The sequence below is a fragment of the Harpia harpyja genome, chromosome 16, assembly GCF_026419915.1.
Source record: "Harpia harpyja isolate bHarHar1 chromosome 16, bHarHar1 primary haplotype, whole genome shotgun sequence".
Taxonomy (NCBI): domain Eukaryota; kingdom Metazoa; phylum Chordata; class Aves; order Accipitriformes; family Accipitridae; genus Harpia; species Harpia harpyja.
The window spans coordinates 13048334-13068365 of NC_068955.1; the positions used below are offsets into that span (position 1 = coordinate 13048334).

At 47.4% G+C, this 20032-nt stretch overlaps 1 protein-coding gene and 1 long non-coding RNA gene across 2 annotated transcripts in view; one reads left to right on the plus strand and one right to left on the minus strand.

The window, feature by feature from the left end:
- Window positions 1-2641, minus strand: part of HRAS (HRas proto-oncogene, GTPase) — a 43360-nt gene extending 40719 nt beyond the window's left edge. The window contains exon 1 of the mRNA XM_052811499.1: window positions 2197-2641. The gene's annotated coding sequence lies outside the window, so the exon portion shown is untranslated. The remainder of the gene's footprint in view (window positions 1-2196) is intronic.
- Window positions 2642-13038: 10397 nt separating this feature from the next.
- On the plus strand, window positions 13039-19828 carry LOC128152843 (uncharacterized). The gene is made up of 2 exons (XR_008238771.1): window positions 13039-13147; window positions 19531-19828. It is a non-coding gene; the product is annotated as an uncharacterized LOC128152843 (long non-coding RNA).
- Window positions 19829-20032: the final 204 nt, after the last annotated feature.

Below are 20032 nucleotides of genomic sequence, written 5' to 3' on the forward strand. Positions count from 1 at the left end.
AGGGTGAAAGCCGCTACAGCAGACCATCTCCATGCACGTGGCAGCAGGTCTGCCGGGGAGCCCTGTGAAGCAGTGCTGGACTCGATGAGGAAACTGCGGCCATTGCTTTCTAGGCCCACATCAGAGAAACCCGAGGTTACTCCCACCGATGCTCTACCTTCACCACTGACAGCAGCCAAGAACCAAACTCACCACAGGAGAGAACCACACCAAGGGTAATTCCTTGGGGTCAGAAAAATGTCCCTCAGGTCATAAGTCCCGTTTAAATGTAACAGTGATATCCCAAACTGAAATAATTATTGCTAATTACAGGATCATTTTTATGTAAACATGGAGGGTATTACCATACATACTTCATCCCTTTTTAATTAAAGAAATAAGAGGCTCACCAAGACAAAAAAAAGACATGCTGACAGCTCCCACCCCAAAGCAGACTTTTATGCACTGATAACACCCATCAGCCTCCAGACCCACCGAGGAGACTGATCAGGGAAATCAATCAGCATCGGCCTCCCCGGTGCTGAAATGAAGCAGTTGGCACGTTATTAATCACATCGGGAAAACGTTTGACGAGGAGAAGGGAATGACCAGATACACAGAGGGGGGACACACATGGATTCAAAGTCACGGCTGTGTTACAAACACTTGGGAAAAATCACACAAATCACCAGCTGCAAAATCAAAATACTTTGGAGCTCTGCAAGGATAAACACATTAGCAATTCTGACCAGGAGAAACCAACATCCGCCATACAACCCTCCAGCAACTCTTTAGCTGAACCCGCACAAAGCCTCATGTGCTTTTATCCATTCGAAACCAGTTCCTGCTCCAACCTGCACAACCTACCCGTGCCAACCAGACTGGGGTATGTCGTGACAGAACGTCACCAGGAGTTTGTACCCCTTCTGCCTCTCCGAGACCTACCCAGGAGCAACTCCGCACAGCGCAGGCTAAAGAGACATGACTTAGGTCACCGAAACAGTCAATAGCTTGACTTGGGTCAAGCCATTCCTGCTGCACCATCCTCCTGCTTCCAGCTGTCCTAAGCATTTCTCCAGCTGCTCCAGAGTTTGCCAGTCCTCTCCAATTTCTCATCGGCTCTTTTGTCTCCAGGCACGCTCCACTGCTCGAGGCAATTAAAACGCATCCCCAACCAGGACCCATATGGGCCGAGCGAGCCACCAGATGCACCTGCTCCCACTCGAGGCGAAGGGGCTGCAGCCCTGGACCCCGTGACGCCCTTGCACGGCGGGCAGGGCGCAAGCAGCCTCCGCACCGCACGCCGCAGAGCCCCGGCGGCAAGCGTCCCTGGGAGGAAGGGAGGTGCCGCCAGCTCCGCAGAGCCGCACGCACACAGGAACAGGGGGACCTCGCTCACTTGCTCGTAGATGCACATACCTGCGCCTCCGCCACCTGCGCGCCCCCTCCGCGCCTCGCTCCTGGCCTGCCGACGCCTGGCACTGCCGGGGAGCCGGTCTCTTCTGGGGGGGTGCCGCTTTGATGAGGGGCGGCTGGAGCCTGGTGGGCACCTGCTTTGGCAAAGGGTAGGGGGGTCCGGTGCTCCCCCTTGGGAGCATCACGGGGGTGGCATGGGGGATGCAAGGGGATGAGGGAAGGTGTGTGCAGGGGGCTGCAAACTGGGGGTGCAAGGAAGAGGAGGGAGAGGAGGCGGAGAGGGTTGCAGCTTGGGGACTTGGGGGGAGTGGGAGGGCGGGGGGGGGTGAAGGAAAGGGGGCTGCAGCCTGGGGGGGGGAAGGGGCAGGAGGAGCGCAAAGGGGGTGCAGGAGGAGGAGAGGGCAGGGGACGGAGAGCAAAGGGGGTGCAGAGGCTGTGGCTCTCAGTGGTACCCCACCACCCCTCCCCTCCTCGGCGGCCTGCCCGGGGCTGGGGTCGGCAGGCAGTGCCCAGGCAGCAGAGTCATGGCGCGGCCAGGCGAGCAGGTGGGTCCGCGCCACCGCCCCCAAACACCCCCGGGCCCCGCCGCCGCCCACCGGGCCGGGGGTCCCGTCCTCCCCACCGCCTCCCCAGCACAGTGGGGGTGCAAACTTCCCAGGGGGGTGCAGCCGCCCCGCTAACAGGTGGCGGCGGCGCTGCCGGCCCGTCACCTCCAAGCCGGTGGGTGCTGCCCCGACCCCCCACCCCCGACGGCGCGTCCCACTCCCCGCAGCCCCAACCCCGTCCCCGGCGGTCACTCACCGGCTCGTCCACCCCGCCGGGCAGGATACGCGTCCTGGAGAGCGGGGCGCGGAAGTTTAAAGCGGGATAATATTATCTGTTTTGTTTTGGTTTTTTTTCTTCCAGCGGAGGAAAATCAAACAAGACGAGGCGCCCCCCAGGCGGGCGAGCACCCCCCCCCCCCTCCTCCTCCTCCTCCTCCTTCTCCTTCTCCTCCCCGCCGCCGCCGCTCCGCTCCGCTCCTCCCCGCCCGGCCCGGCCCCGCCGGGGGCTTCAGCCGCGCCTCGGCCCGGCGGCGAGGTGAAGTTTCCACCGCGGTGGTGGAGGCGCCCCCGGTGTGCCGCGCCCGCCCCGCATTGGCACCGGGCGCCAGGGCGCTCTGCCGCCGCCGCCCGGACAATGTGCGTGCGGGGGGAGCGGAGCGGAGCGGAGCGGGAGCGCGCCCCGCCGGCGGCCGCAGCACACGCCCAGGCCCCGCGCCCCGCCCACCCGCCGCTCAACGGCCGCCCGCCGCCCCTGATAGGCGGCCCCGCCGCTACCGCCCTCCGGGTGGGCCGCCGCGTCTGTCAATCAGGCGACATCGCCCGCCCGCCGCGGCCTGGCCGCGGGGCGGTCCCTGGAGCGGCGGCGACGGGGGAGGGTGGCGGGCCGCCGCCTCGCCCCGGCGTGCGACCTCCCCCCCCTGCCCGCCGCCGCCTCCGCGCCCCTTCCCCCAGGAGCCGCGGTGGTCTCGTCGTTCCCCCTCGGGGCCGTCTCTCTGCTTCCCGCCCCGCGACGGCCCCTCCTTAGGAGATCCTCGCACCCGCGGTGAGGGGAAGGCCTGGCGGCCGCGGCGCTGCAGGCGCCAGCCGCCGCCCGCCCGCTCCCCTCAGCCTGCCCTTCCCCGCGGCTGCAGGGGTGCTCTACCCGTGGGGGGGACCGAGAGGCGCCGCGGCTTTCCCGGTAGCCCGCGGGCGGGGTGGGAGACCACCTCAACCCTGCGGTTGTCCCGGGGCCTGCGAGCCGCCGCTCGGCGGGAACAGGGCTGCTGCCGTCGGAAGGGCACGGCCCTGCAGGCAGCGCGGCAGGGAGAGCCCTCGCCCTGCCCTGCCCTGCCCTGCCCTCGCCCTACAGGCAAGGCCCCTGGGCTGAGCCGCCTCTCCCGGCTCCCCGCGGAGGCCCGGCGAACTGCGCGCTTTGGGGGAGGAAGACCAGAGACTGCTTGCTGAAACGTAGTGGTCGTTAGCAGTCGGCCCCTAGCTGATAACCTGTCGGCTAAACCCCACTCACAGGGTGCTTTTATCTGGCCCCTGGAAAGGCCTAGAAGAATAGACGACTCCAAATTATTCAGGAGCGATTTAGGCCACAAAAGACAAGACACCTGAATTGACTCCGTGTAAGAAAGCTGCAGTCCAATTAGGCTTAGCAGCAGAGATACATGCTGCATGAACAGAACTGCTCCAATTGCAGGCAAAGGTCCAAGCGTGGCAAGAGGCTCTGATCCTATTTGGGTCCCACAAGGAGCACCGCTAAATCGGAGCTAGTAAACCTTGATGGGCTCAAGCTTCGTTCCATGAATTCAGGTCTGTCAACGCAGCACTTCCCATGCCGTCACAGTACGCCTGTGTTACCAGAGGTTTTCTACTATTGGGCACCGTGATTCCCCTATTACTTTGGAAAGTGGATAGTGGATTGCATAATCACCTTGTTATGCAGGAGCATGCAGAAGTGATCAAGCTTTGATGCAGAATATGACGCTGAATAAAGTATGCATTCCTGGTACTGGAAAAGCACTGTTCGCTCTGACATACGTTTCAAGCACACTGCCACAATTTATTATTTCCATTAGAAAAGTAATCTGAAAATGGATCTAGAAACCATTGTTCTAGATACTACGCTTGACACATAATAAAAAGAAAGCTCGTGCCCTGCAGAGCTTGTAGCCAGAGTAGATTAAGCGAGTTCTAAGGATACCCTTTGAGAGAGTTGTGCAGGTTTTTTCAGGTCTCAGGCATGTTGCACCAGCACAAACAAACCCGCCAGAGCACTTTCTAAAAGCCGGCGCGCAAACAGACAGGTCCAAACAAAAAGGCTGAAGCTTTAACCTACCTTGAAACTTTTTGCTTGCTTCTAACAAGCCCTCCTGATTCTGAACAACCTCTCAGTTCTCCACAGAAGCAAGGACCACAGCTCGCAGAAACACGGCATCTCTCCTGACCAAGCCAACAGCAGGAACAGCAGCACACACAAAGGTGATGGGTTTCTTCACAGGCAGACACACGTACACACGGCACACTGCTTCTCTGTGCTACCTGTCTTGTCTTGTTTTAGCTGTTTCTGGTAATGGAGCATGCAGAAATCTTGCTTTTTGAAGCACCTTGAAAGCAGGCTCATATTTTTCAGTACCTAGGTGGCCCAGAAGAACTTACCAGGGAGCAAGAACCAAATAGGTAGTATAATAGACACAGCTATGGGTGAACCTCAGTTTCATGCTTCTCGGGCTTCTCAGTGACCTGCAGGAACCAAGAAACACCAGAAGATGGGACCGAAACTGCCTCTTTCTTGCTCATTCTTCAGTGCCAGATCACATCAGGATATAAGATACCTGAGGACTACTTGTTTGCAGACTGCTGGAAGACAGAGGCATAATCACCTATTGGTGAGTCATAACCACACAGTCACATAGGGGTGATGACACAAACTTGCAAGGACACAGAGAGTGATATAGCTTAAAGATGTCTTCTCCCCCTTTCTATTTTTGGAAAAAAAAGGCAAAATATTGGGACAAGATCCTCAGTTGTTTCAAAGCAGCATAGCTCCATTGCTTTTGGCAAAGCTGAGCAGATTTACACTTGCTGAGGTTATAGCCCATTCTGTCTGTAAAAAGTCATTCTGCCTGGACAGATTCTTCCTTCCTTTCCCTAAACTTGAATTTAATTCTATGAAAATGTCTGGCCTGTCTGACACCTCTGCAGGACAGAACCCTCTTTTTTAAACATGGGACATGCAGTGCCGCAGCAAGTACAGTGCAAATGCCACCTCAAGAAGGTAGTTCAGTCTACTAACTAACTACTCTGCTAACTCATCCCACGGTGTCTCCAGCTGGACTGGCAACAAACTCCTCCAGCTACCCACCAGGCATCAGTGCAGCTCCTGTGCTCTATGGCAAACCTCAAGGCAGGCAAAGAGAAATGTGCAGCTCTCTAGAAAGCCTGCAGTGCTACTAGCTCTTGCAAGCCTTGCATGATGGGAGACGAAGGCTAGTCAAGTACTGGGCCCACTGGCATGCGGAGCAATAAAAAGGAAATGGAGAGAATCTCCGAAGAACCTTACTGCCACAGTAATACTGCCAAGACAAAACCTGCAGTGGGGTTGAAAAGCTGTTCCATCCTTCCCATGCCTTCAGTTTTTCCTGATTGTCTTCACCAAACTGTATGTAGCTTGCAGGTGGGAGGCCATAATTCATGGACATGCTTATACTGTCATGACTTTTTGTAACAGCACTCTAAATTCAGTCTGGGAAGGTGCAACACTGATTTTTGCAGGTGCTGTGACCCAAAAAATAACTCCTTGATATTGTCATTCCCTCTTTAACCTCTGCAAGAGGGGAGTCATAGACAAGGCGTGAGCTTAGCTCTCCACTGTGTGACATACAAACTTCTGCCAAGAGCTTAGTTAGCAACTGAACTTGCTCATCAGCTATAGATCAAGGCTATCCCTGACATTTTTGAAATGTTAATCTTTTTTAGAGTTATTTCTAGTAGAAACAGCCAGGCAATGGCCAAGTTGAACTGTTCTTTCTTTCCCCCTAAAAAAACCCAAAAGAACATGAAAAGTTCTTCTTGTGATCATCAAAATCATCAGCAAAGTAAGTAACAGTGATTTTTTAGTTTCACAAGGATGCATACTTGAATACATCCAGACATAAATCACATATTTTTGATATACTGAAGGGTATATCAATTCTCAGCAGACACAGAGGGTAGATTAGTGATGTCAGTTACTTTTGTTGTTCTGAGCCTGCTGTTGCTTTGCCATATCTACAAGTTCACCTGACTTACTTTTAATTATGCAGATTGCTTCCTGGTTCTTTCCATGGCTTTTGAGCTCTCCCTGCACTCAGCTAGTCCATTTTTCCAGATGCATACTTTTCTGTGTAACTGAAAATTTCTTGAAGTGTTTGGAAGGAAGATTATATCACTGTGCTCTCTTTAACATTGTCTCTGTGAGCGTACTAAGAAAAGCAGAGATCCCCATGAGTTTTGCTTCCCCACAGCACCATATTCTTCATGATTTTTAAATTTATTCCTCCTGCAGATACACCATACTCAAGAAACTGCAAGTACTTTTCCCATACTGGGATGTTTTTCTTGCTCATCTCTCCCTGAGCTTAGAGGATGAGTAGTGTTATGGCAGAAAGCAAACCAATATGCAATCAACTTTTTAGATTTTGAGATTTCTAGAGAACGCAAATTGTTTCCTTTTAGTATCTGACAATGCAACACAAGTAACTTGCCATGGCAACCAGCTTATGAAACGGGAAAAAAATTATCATCACAAGGTGCTTTGTTGCTATAGCAAGAAAAGAAGCTGAGACCTTATCCTTTCTGTTCACTGGTGGGCCATGCATCATGTAGGTAGCAGAACCTGTCAGCAGAAGTTTATGTTAGATTCGGTGCAAGTCAGCTGCCTCGTGGGCCTATCTGATACTTGGATGAAAACTGAAGTGCAGTCAGAAGGAAAGAAGGAAGTGTTCAGAAGAATTGAAACAAGGCTGGATTCTCAGAAATACAAGGCCAAATCCATTTCCGCAGCAAGCTGGCGCAACTCTGCAGATGCCAGTAAAGGATGAACCAATTTCTTCTGAAATTGATTTGGCTTCCATTCTCTGACAGTCTCCATTCTTCCCCCCTCTCCTTTCTTTTTTTTCTTTTTTTTCTTTTTTTTTCTTTTTTTGAAGTGGAATAAATCTCTGTAGATCTGGGAGTATTTTGGAATTACCTGGGACAGAGAACGGAAAAGGCTCTCAGAGTCTGTCTGTAAACCCATTCTCTTTACAGGGATGTTTCTGGGAAGGGCAGACTCATTGCCATGCAGCTTACTTGTGTTAGTGAGAGAATTTAGAAATGGCAAAGTGAATTGGCTAAGGGCAGAGAGGGGAAACCCCCATAATTATTGCTGTGGGAGGGAATCAAAACTGAGCTTTGTTAGCTCAGAGGACAATTTTGAAAACTGTTATATGTGCAAGTAGCCACAGAAGCCAGTGGGACTACCCTGTGCTTAAGATAGGCTCATTTGTAAATCTGGAGTGGGTGTAGGGTACACACAAAATGTTTGCTTTACTCCCAAGCTGGAAGGGATGCCTTCTGCAGGATAGTCTTGAAAAGTGAAGAAAAACTGGAAATTTCTTATTCCTTAGGCTATTGATATAAGCTACAAGTAACACAGCTCCAACTGTGTGATGGAATGAAGTGTATGCTCCCCCTTTCTATTTTAAAAACACTCTCTCCCAGTTAAAGTTTAGGCTGTTGATATAGTAGTATCAGGCTTGAGAAACAGTGGCCAGCCTTCTGAGCTGCCTGGGGGCTTAGTTGAATTTACAGGTAAAATTATTGTGACTCATGGACAATCATCTTCTAGCTTCCTGGTGAGGCTGTAGAGAAAATAGTGCTAGATCACAAGCACCAACAATAGCGTGACTTGGAAAGCAGCCTTTGAGAGAAGCTCTTAATGTATCAGATAAGTCTATGTGGAGATGCAAGGCTAGAGTTTACACCCGACAATGAATTGTTATACCATGAGTGACTGGCTATAAAAAGACTATGGGGAAAATCTGAATCTTCTGCAGCACAAAGAAACCATGAGATAAATGAAAGTCGTCTCAAAGAAAGGATGCTAAAACTATTCAACACTATAATTTAACACAGTCTCCTAGAGAGTGGGAAAAGTCTGTGGGCTAATCCTTACTGCAGATTGCACCAAGAGAGATATAGCCACAAGAGACATCACAACTGTGAAAATCTGCAAGCATGTACCATCATCCCAATGGCCTGGGACTTGCAGAGATACCTAAGACCTGGAAGCAGAAGTCCAACTGAGAGACCACACAGAGGAAAAAGGAGGACTGTCCTGTCCTGGTTTCAGTTTTTTTTTAAGACGGACACTGCACTGGTGAGATCTCCTGCAGTAATAAATTAAAAAACCAAAATCCTGAATTAATTAATCAATGCTCAGTCAATCAACAAAACCTTCCTCTATATCATCTCCAAAAACATCACATTGCTTCAGATGGCCCAGACAGTGAGTGGACCCAACCAGTGAGTGGGACCACTTTGTTATTAATCCCTAAAATAATGGCATTAAGATTGGATTAAATTCTACTAAACAGAGTGCTCAGGCCTCTTTGAACCAAGCCATTTGAAACATTGCAGAAGATTCTGGGTGGGCAGAGCAAAATCATCAGTCCTGGAGGGTTATCTGATCCAGGACAGGATCTTGCTCATCATGGATTTCTTTTTTGAAATAAGCAAGGAAACTAGGCAGCACCTTGCCAGGTGCCTGGCCCAAGCTCCACCAAAGCTAGAGAGAGGAAAGATTCTTGTTGACTGAAACGAATTCTGCTACCAGTTGGATTTGATCAATTATGAACTGAAAATAGAAACTTGCAGAGACAAGAAAGATGCTCTGGAATCGCAGAAGGGAAAGGCTTTGTAATCAGAACTTGGAAGTGGAAGGAGGTCTGTGTTCCACAGTTTAAAAATACAGACAACTGCTGATTCCTTTTTTCTATGAAAAAAAAAAACCAACCCAAACACACACACAAAAAAGACATAATTCAAAGACTGGTCATGTCCACTGAGTCAGGCTCCTTGTAGAGACACCGTAGGAATGAACAACAATCGTATCTCCCTATACATGATATGCCATATTTAGTAACGTGAAGCCCTCACCTGAGTAGATGGTGGGATGTTTCGACTTCAGATTTTGCTGACATGGGGGAGAGATGAGATATAAATTAGATCTCTCAGACTGTATTTAGAAGCAGTGTCACTTTCTACAACTGCCTGCTAGTTTCAGTCTGGTCTGAAGCACACTGCCCTCTACAGAAAGCGTCCCATTTGTTCCTGTGGGTGTTTGCTTAAGTCCCCAACAAATGTTCTTTTTGGCTTTTTGTGCTTTTTCCTGGGAGTTATAGCTGATCACATGGTGAGTCTAGAGCCTGAGTTACTTAGAAATGACACTGATTCCGTCATGAAATGTCCCCACCTGACCAAGAGTGACCAGGGTTGGTAAGGTCCCGTGTCTCCTTCCACTCTCTGCTGAGCCTGCCAGTGTACGTCAGCAAGGGTCACGTAGGGTAGGAGGTCTGGTAATGCAGAAATCTGCAAGTTGGGAGCCACACTGATTTTCCTGGTGGTCGTTTGCTGTCATACATACAGGAGCTTTAGTTAGCTGTCAGCTTGAATTGAACGTCAATCATTTCCTTGGAGCCTGATCCTCAGATCACTGCACTCTGAGAGAGGTTTTTGCCTTTGTCTTCATACAGCAGTAACTCAGGTCTTTGGAGTTGAAAGCCTTATTTTTTGTTAACAAGCCCTCACGATATTTAGACCCTGTGTGATTTTAATTTTCAAACTATACAGAAAAGTTTGAACACTTTGCAGCTTGCACGCTGCCACTTTCTTTATGGGGCAGTTTGGATCACTTACCATGCTCTGGGTCATCTGTGTCACTTTTGCTGGCAGGAGCCAGATTTTCAGGAGTGGAAACCGGATGAGTTGCTAAGGAATGTCTTGCACTCTCATTCCTGCATTCACTGATGTGCAACAGATTTATCTGTGTAGTTCGAGGCCTCTCTGTACCAGACGAATTTGTACTGCAATCTCAGACCATCCCACATGTTCTCCTGGAGAAGACACTAAGATTATTCTTATTCTTTTAAAAAGAATCTTCTTCTTCGTCAGCTAATGCTGATTTTCAGCCCCTCAGCATCAACAACAATTGCTAACTACATCTGTTTCTCGCAGAAGTTTCAAAGCAGTGTTGCGCAGTGTGATTCAGGCATGCACACATGGTAGAACTAGATAGAATTAAAGACATTTGTGTTTATCCAGTTAAACTACTGGTTTCTTTTCCTTTGATTGCTTTTTAATGTACTGGCTGCACATTGTCTCTATGCCTGCCACGCAGCCCTCCTTCTCATCATCAAACTCAAGCTGCTGAGCCTTTTCTTTTCTTCTGTCAAGTCCTTCACTAAATTCTGGTTTTCCTTCTGTAAGGAGCTGCTCTGAACCTTCGTTCTCACCTTTGCAAGTGAGTAGAGTTGATGCAAGGCAGTACTCACATAAAATGTAGCTACCCTGTAGACTGGACAGGAGGATGAAATCCAGCCTTCCCACCATCTCTCTGCTCCTTAGTGCTCTTGGGTCTCCAATGTATGCTCTACTCCTGTACCCAAGCTTAGTAAAGCTTGCTTATCTGGTCCCTTTCCATTACGGACAGCTGTTTCTCTCTGTGGCAGCCTCTTCCTGATGCTCTTGTGGAGCATTTCCAGCTCCTTCTTCATCCCTTTCAGTGATTACCTAAGATCTGCACTGCTGCAGTAACAAAGTCCATTGGTGACCTCAGCCTTCATGTTATTTGCAGGAAAGTTAGACTCTCCTGCAGTGCAGCCACTTGCTGTCAGAGCTAGAGATCCTGAGTTATACAGCTCCCTGTGAGCTTATGGTGGTAGCGATATTCCCACATCAGGTGAGATTCAGGCTAGATACTGGAAGATCTCCTTAACAGTTAGGCTATGCTCTTGTGTCACTATCCTATCTAGGCTGTCCTGAGAGACCCCTAGTAATGGTAAGGGCATAGTCCTCCCATGCAAATGCCTTCAAGAGCAGCACAGGGCTAGAAATCATTCCTTCAGTCAGAGATGTGGCATAGTTGATCTCTCCAGGTTACTTCTACACCTATTTCACAGAGATTCTCTTTTTGCTGGCAGTTTCCCCCTTCCTTATTAAAGATCTTTCCCACACTGAAGACATAAAGTGGACCACCAGCATAATTTTTTGTCTGCAGTTCAGTTATTCCCTTTCTTCTGCTGCTTCTCCATCAGGGAAGGTGAAAGGCAGAAGAGGACCTGCAGTCACTTGCGTCTTGCAGGACTGGTGCAGAGCCATTGCATGTATCTAGGTAACTTTTCAGGCAGGTGTTCATGAGCTCAGCAGTGATGTAAGAGTGTGTGTGTGCAAGCCAGTCAGATGCTGTCTGATGGCTTTCAGGGGGCAAATGCTAAACATTTCTGAAGTCAGACCTCCTCCAGGATTCCTAAGTGGAGATGGCCAAATCAACATGTTGCAAATTTCTTCTCTGGCCTCAGACTCTTGATTTCGCCTTTTCCACTTCCAGTCAGCGGACTTCATTTAGGGAAATACTGAGGCTAACGTACCGAAATGCTGATCAGAAATGTTACATGAATCCAAGTGATTGATGGAATTTCAGCCATTGACTATGAAAACATGAGTAAGCTCATGTTAATCTACAGATGTTGTATTAACACTGAGTGATTTCCCAGTCCTCATTAGCAGTACGCTTTGATAAGGGTAGAAGGTGCTAGCTATAGTTTCCTTTCAGTAAGCTGTTTAATCATCGGAGCTTACTGGCAGTGGGATTTGGGAGACTTACACGATCACAAAGTGAATAAAGATTAATACAATACCCTCCCTCTAGCTTCTCTGGGTTAGCGCACAGGGGAGGGAATAGGTTCAGAGCTGCTCTGTTCCCCCATTTAAGTGGCACTGGTGTGCTCTGGTGAGGACTAAGCAGGAAGCTGCTGCCTCTTTAGTCAAGATCTTCCTCATTTTCAGGAGCACGCTTATACCAGCTCTCCTGCAGTGATCAGCACATGCCAGTGAACTTGTTATAGCATGTTCAGAAGCATGTTCTTGCCGGCTTACTGAGGTCTGATCCAAAGCTTACTGCAGATACGGAGAAGATTCATGGACTCCTTCAGTGGCCTTTGGACTGCTCCGTTGAGGCAAAAATTCAACGGCAATAGATACATGGGTGAGAGGACTCTGTATTACCACTACATTTCACTCTGAAGAGATGGCAAAAGAGATTCTGCAGCCCAACCCTGTGCGTCCCAGAGCAATAAAATCAACATGAATCCTACTTAATAAGTAATTAAAAAACTTTCTGGTTTGTGAATCATCTGCATCTGAGCCTTTCTGAGGATCTTGGGTAATGAGATGAGAACAGTGCAGCTTCTGTGGTCATCTCTACCTGCTCACAGGACTGCCATCCTGCTCTGGCCCTAATTTCCAGCCGCTCTTTTAACATGCTCTCTGCCACTGAGCAGTTCTCATCTAGAGATCTCAGACATGAAGTAATCCTCCTAGCTTTTCTAGAAAAAAGCCAACTACCATTAAACCTGTTCTACAGGTGGGTAGGCTGAGCTCCAGTCTGCCTGAGATCACAAAGCATTATTTAGGGCCAAACTGCCTGGGCTGACATGTTCCCGCAGCGGGGATGACCGCCTAGGAGGAATATTAAGCTCCTTCGTTAGAGGAAAAGAGTGCCCAGGCAGAGGGGAGGGCTGGCCACACAGACTCTGTTTACATACATGCTTTGCATATGACTATGAAGCAAATAAAACTCGCTGGCCGCGTGGCTTGAATCCAGGTGTCCCTCAGATGAGGATGCAAGAGTAGGGTAAACCGAAATGTCGTGCTCGGCCCTTTGTGCTGAGCCATCCAGCAGGTGGGAATGTAAAACTCCGCCTGATTGCTTATGCGTGAGTCACCTCCTTTAGCATTTGTTATTGCCTAGCGTTTAGCATGCTGCCTGCTGGATAATAAATGACTTCATTCGCTGCAGCAGTGAGGACACTATTAAAAATTAACCCTGGCAAATGGTCCTGCATATTTTTTTCAGTCAGAGCCAGACAAGGGGGAAGAGGAGAGGAGTGCTGTTGAAATCTGATTTGCAGAAAAGGCAAGTGGTGAGTTTTTATTAATGGGGATGGTTCAGGCTTCAGTTTAATCACTGCAGTCATTGGCAATCGATAATCAAAATTCAGAGGGCTTAAGGCACTTAGTAAAGTTAAAAGAGGTGCAAATAGAGAAGACTCAATAGGCATATTGCAGGGGAGGTCAAAGAATGGGATAAATGAAGATTACTATGCTGACATGCTGACATGTAATTTATGACCTCTTTGGAGAAATAAATGAATTTATCACATGGATGTTATTACCACATATAAGGAATGTGGTCTGTAGATTAAAAACTCTTCAGTTTTGGTTCATGTATTGCACCCTTTTCTCACAGTATCACCCTTAGAACCATACCCTACCTATAGCAGCATGCAGAGTATATTTACAGAAATGAAGGGTTTGCATTAAAAATGTGAGGAAATAGATCAGCTGACAGACAGATCCCCCATTTTCTTGGCTTCTCTTGCCTCCAGCACCGACACAATATCCATCAAATTGTCTCGAGTCAAACCCTCACAGGCTGCATTTGAAGCTCGGGCAAGGAGCCAGGCAGGCTTAGAGAGCAGAGACCTTTCTGTCTGCATGCACTTCCCACTGTCTGTATGCTGCAGTCTGGAGCAGGGGAGCTCAGCTTTAGGCTCAACAAAAAATACCTCCTTACTCCCTTGCATTGCTCCAAGAAAGGGATTTGCTCTGAAGCCTGCTGACGTTCATATTAACGATCCCATTGTTGACACAAAAATTGCACCTTGTTCTGAGACGTCATTCAGCTGGCTTTATTACAGCAGCGAGCAGCACACCCCACCCCAAGCCCACAGTTCCTCAGGACTTTCCCAGACCCTTGAGCCGCTCCATACATAGATGGGTTGATACCCGTAGATAGTCTAGGTGGTAACATAAGCTGTAATGCCAAGTGCACTGACTATGCAAGCAGATCTACCCTCTGACTGGCATGCTTTTTTCCAGAAGCATATCGTAGCTGTTGATTTCACAAGCTGTACTGTGATATGATGGCACCTATCAAAGGGTCAAGCTGAGGTCTGCATGTTTGTACAGAGTCACCTGCTTGTCTCCATGTGGCAGAGGTATTTTAAAATGTCAGACTTAGGCAAATATTATGATGCAGCAGGAAAGATATAAAGTTCCTGCATAAACAGCATTATGAATTTGCTGGATAAAAGGTACTCACATGTTGCTATGTCCAAGTTGGAGATGTTTCCTACTCTAAGGTCTTTCCTTACCTGTGGCATTTCAGGGACTATGGTGGAAATATTCCTCAGATTAATTTCTGCTTTTTATTTATTTTCTTTCCTTTATCTCTCCATCCAGACAGAACTTTGTCATTAGCCCTAGTCCTTGGCTATCTGGATCAGCTATCCGAGCCCCCAGATGCCAAATTCCTTCTGCTCCCTGGTCCTGCCCATTGCATTGATAGGGAGTGCACCTCCAGAACAAGCAGCCCTGATTCCCATGTATCTGGGATTTGACCATGCACCATGCCGCACAGCAGGAAGGCTTCCAGACTTATCATCAGGGTACGGTGGTCCCAGAGACCTCTTTCTCAGCGGCTAAGATGTTTGCCTAACTTCTTGGTTAAAAAACGGGCATATCGGGAAGTTGTGCTTGCAAGTACTAGGATACTCCCTGAACATATCTCCTAGATAGCCGCTGTATAAATGATGAGGAAGCAATTCAAGCATGTGATCTCAAACAAGAAGGTATGTGGTGTGGTACGGGATCTGCCCTTGCTGGGATGTTGACTCTGTGACAAACACTATGTTTTAAGATCCTGTACTCATTGCATGCAGCAGGCGACAGTTTCACTGAACTCTTGCTGCAGCCAAGCATGCTGCTGGAACAAGGATTTTATTTTAATGATCACTGACCAGGAGTTACCACAACAGTTGTCAGTCAACACAACAACATTTTATAATTATGGTCTTTGTGGAGGTGGTAGTTTTGGAAAGCCCAATAGCTTAAAGTTAGTTTGGCACCTCTTTGTAGGCTAGATGGTGGATATGATCTGAAATTACTTCCTTTAATTTCAGTGGGTTCGGGATCACAACCATAGTTTGGTTATTTATTTATCTATTTATTTATTCCCCCCAGTCTTTATACTTCACTCGCCAGGTTGCCAAGGGCTGGATGTGTTGTAAGGCAAGTATCTCAAAGCACAAAGAAGTGTCCTATGTGAACAGCTGTAGATATACGTCCAGCTGCTCAATTCTCTAGAAAAGAAAGTGAACTGCACCTGGAAAATCTGCCTTCTACAACCCAGGAGCTGGAGTGTATTCAAACACTGAATACATAGGTGAGTGCTACACACTTGTGCTTCCACCGACTTTTAAGGAGAATGAGAAGGAAATGTATTTTTAACACTAGTTTAACTTGTACCCTGATCTGCTACTGCAGGGAATAATCAACTGATAACTTAGAAATTAGCCAGCTGCCATTGTTTGGTACATAAGATTACTGCGAATGGTCTGTTAATGAATGTCCCTGTGTTAGCACATCCACAGCGTGGCATAGGGAGTGACCGGTGTAGGGCAGGACAGGGGAGACTTGTGTGCACTCCAAGGAAGACAGGTTCTGGCAGTGGTGATGTGGTGGGAGTTGTTGGGGGGACACACGTTTCACTGCACTGCTTGGTAGTATTTCAGACAAATCTGTCTACGTTGGCCTCCACTACAAAATAGCAATAGCCAAACAGTGCACTGAGTTGTGTTAGTGTAATGCTAATGCAATGCATGAACTTCTGCTCATCTCATTATGGCAATACTTTTGAATGAATCAATTCTCCACATCCAATCATATTAGAAAAGGCCAGGTGCAAATCTAGCACTGGTTTTGCTCCCGTTATGTTTTCCAAAAGTTCAGATCCAAATTGAAAGAGAGATCATCAAAGGTCCACCTCCATTGCTAACAATGGTGGGCAAGTCTGGAAATGCAAGGTCTTTGCTCAGACTGTAGGAAGTGAATGCAGATGAGTCACAGTACTACAGGAACATCATGACTCCTACAGATAACAGTAGTTTGTGGTCATGAGAGGATTTCCATTCTGTATTTCTGTTTTCTGCTGAAGGGATTTGCTCAGCCAAATGCTCACCATTCAGCTCAGGCGTTAGGAGTTTCTATTAAACCACTATAAGGGTTTACCCCAGGGTCTCTTCTAAGGTGTTTCAAGAAAACAGGATACTGGGATGGAGTGCTTAGCCAGAAGTGCAAGTATGCAGTGATAAAGTACAGGTTTTCGTGGACAAAGAGCTGGCCTACAAGGACAGCTGGAGTCCCTTGTAGCAGACAACAGGCCATGTTCACCACCATGCACTGTCACTGGCCAGTGGGGCTGCTGACAGATCTGGCCTTGAAAACAAACTGTCAAGCAAGGCGTTTGAGGTAGGTGTGAGATTTGTGTGGACTGGGATGTGGTTTATGGTTTTCAATACTCTGAAACACTACCTGAGCATCTGTCTTGGTCTCACCCAGCATGCTGAGTTGGGTAACAGAGCTGAATTTTACTGAAACTTGTAGACAGTGCATAGTAAGTACAGAAGCATACCAATAATCCATCTTCTCTCATCACTAATCTAACTTAGCTGCTGGAATAACAAAGTACATAGTCCTTCTTCTAAGCCCACATTGTGCAAAATCAGAGCCAGGGCTGTAAGGAGAGCATTTGGAAATCAGGTGTCTCCTGCCATTTTGAGGACAGGGAAACATCCTTCCCTCTCTGTGACGATAAGATTCCTTCTAGTAGTCTAGAGGAAGTTACACATGACAATGACCCAAATATAAAAGAATCCCAAGGCTTTCCAAAAAGGCTATCCATGGAAAAGGCAACCTGAGCCCCTTAAATTCTAGGGAAAATCCTGGTACAGGATGGTGGTGAGTTGCATCACTTTTAATTCCTGTGTGGTATTTGCTGGACCCAAATCCAGGCTGCGTGCAGCAGAAGCAGATGTGTAGGGTCAAGGGTTCCTTTGGCAGAGCAGATAGGACCATTTTTGCCTTTGCTCGGCTCATTCACTGATGCCGAGCTGGAAGCAAGCACAAATCACCTGGTAGACCACGGAGCTGAAACACCCCTGGGAGCACCAGGAATGGGCAAGGCACTTGAGGCACTTTGGCTCTTAGCGTATTAGGACAGAGAGCCACGTCTTCTAGGCTATAGATGCTGGCCCTAGGATTACATAGGTGTGGATGGGGATGCACAGGGTGCGCAGTGTTTGCTCCAGTCTGCAGAACTGCCTGACCCCTTATCTACCTTCTGACCTCCTCCCTCCACTACTGCAGACTGTGCCCCAGCCACCTTATTTCCTCTCCTGTAGGATGGGGATTTGTGAAGGACTTTTGCCAGAGTTGTTGTCTATAGTGTGGCTTGCAGCGGTGCTGTTGCTGTGATGGCTGAAAGCCTTGGTGTACATGAGTTGCATTCAGAGTAAGCTTTGAACTGTGCAAAGTGCATGCAAACTAGTGGTGTAATGGCATGCAAACTGGTGCTTTGCCCTGATTAATGTTTTTAAAAGCCTCAATTTCTCCACTGCTTCACACCATATGTTGTCACACTGATGGGAAATGAATATAAATCAACACCTTTCTGATTTGGTAACATTTTGTGGTGGCTTTGCATTGGCACAAAAAGTAAGTACACATTGCAAAGCTGCTGGTTCCCCTGCCTGAAGACAGCTAGATGAATTTCACAGCTAACGTCTGCTTGGCAAAACAGACTTAAAAGCGCAGTGAGGCCACAGGTTTCTTTACACTGCAAAGAACAAGTGATGCTCCTGAAAAACTATGGTGAAACAGTCATTGACCTTAACTCCTTTCCAACATCAATTCATTTTTCTCTTAGTTCAATGTTGAAAACAAAGTTCTAACTCAATCATTGACTGTGGAGTTCATCCCAGAAGAAATGCAAGGACCACCAACAATGTGGACCAGGTGTGAATTATAAATAGCATCAGCAAGAAGTCTTCTGTGTCCCAGGGGCATTAATCCTGCAGCCAGCGCTATCCCTTTTATGTTTTTCTTTTAAGCCTGCCATTTTTAAGCCCTCTCAGCAAGACCTTCTCTTGCTGAGGATTTCTACCACACCAAGCACTGTGATCCCCTAAACTGAATGAAACCCCTATAGCAGTACTACAGTTGTAACAACATTGGGTTTTGTACTTACCAGTTCTTCAGTAAAAATGACCATCTGGCAGCTGTAGGGCAGCTTGAGACTTCTCCCATACAGTGGGACAGGGTGCCATACCCTGGAAGAGCAGATGCGTGCAGATAGCATCCTTGAGCTTTCCAAAATCAGGAAATAGTTTGACCCAAAAGAAACTGAGAAACATAGATGGCCTTGAAGAAAGACACAAAACAATAATCTTTATTTTATACAGAGGCATTTTGAGTTACCATTGATTCACCTTGAGTCCGGAATGATATAAACAAGGGAGTGCAAGCATGCTTTTCTGGCTCTCAATATTTTTTCAGTTAGGAAAGCTTTTGTTTCCTTTTTCCTGTAATAATGGGGAGAGAAATCTTACATTTATTTATTTATTCATTCATTTATTTACAAATCTTCATTAAAATTAAGGCAGAATTAGGAAACAAGCCCTTCTGGAATTAGGAAATCTTGGCTTGGTTGTTCAAATATTAATACGGTGCCCTGTCTTACCTTTGCCGCCTCATGTCTTTCATCCCGATCAATCATCTTGACTGCACTGTAATGCAACCGCTTCCGGGTAGAATCACTTTGTCATGTACCAAAACCTGCCTTTCTAAAGCAATAGTACAAAGGAGGGAAAGAGCCCTGTGGTGTGGCATCTGCACTGGGTATTGCTTGAAAGTATTGAAGACTGTCTTAAGACTGAAAATTGAAGACTGTCTTAAGCTTACCTTTTCTCTAAGAGACCCTTCACCTTCTAGTACCCCAAAAACATACCCCGAAAATCTACCAATCCAAAGAGGGGGTTCATTTTCCTTGAGTGAGCATGCAGCAGTGAGAGGAGACAGGCTCTGGCACTCAGGACCTAGCTCAGGACCTCTGGAGTCACATTCAGACGCCACACAGTTTCTGTATGACTTCAGTGACATCAGTAGTTTGGTTTACTTGTTCACAGAAGCAAGGACAAAGAAAAACTATGATTGCCCATCTTTCAGTGTGAGTTAAAATACTCTATGAAAACTGTTAGCAAAAGTTTTTCTAGGTCTAGTTCAGCTTGAAAAGATACAGCTTTGTACAAAATGCCATATGTTGCCTGAAGAAGCTTTCCTTTCAGACTGCAGTTTATGAATTCACATAAGCCTGTGAAGAGGAGCAAAAACAAATGCCCAGATTCAGTGAGTCAGAGAGAATGTTTTCTTAACTGAATCCTCTCATTGTACTTTCTTTTCATGCCAGGTGCAGTGACAGCAAAATAAATTCAATTCACAGACTCCTGTTATCCTCGGGATCTTTGGATCAGTTCTTACTCCCTCCCAGTCTCATTCATCACTTCTGAGGATGAAGTCCTAAATACCTGCCGTGGTCGAAACTGTTCTTACATCATCTTCTGAATGCGGTGACTTCAAGCACATGAAATCATGAGGTTAATGCCATAGTCAAGACTTCAACCAAAGCTTTTTCTGCAGACCTGAGCTGATTTTTTTGAAAATGACATGGTAGTTGCTAGTGCTTAACCAACAGAAGAATTACCAAAGGTAGTAGTGTTCTGTTTATCATACAATACAAGAAGGTGGGAGAGTTTTCCAGCAGAGCAGCAGTCTGGATGGGGGTGGCAGTACCATAGTATGAATTCCTCACTTAATCTCAGATTAGTTTTAATTTTTGTCTTGTTGTATAAAATGGGGATGAATATCCTTGTTCCATATTACCTACTTGGAATAATGAGCTTCTGGAGGCA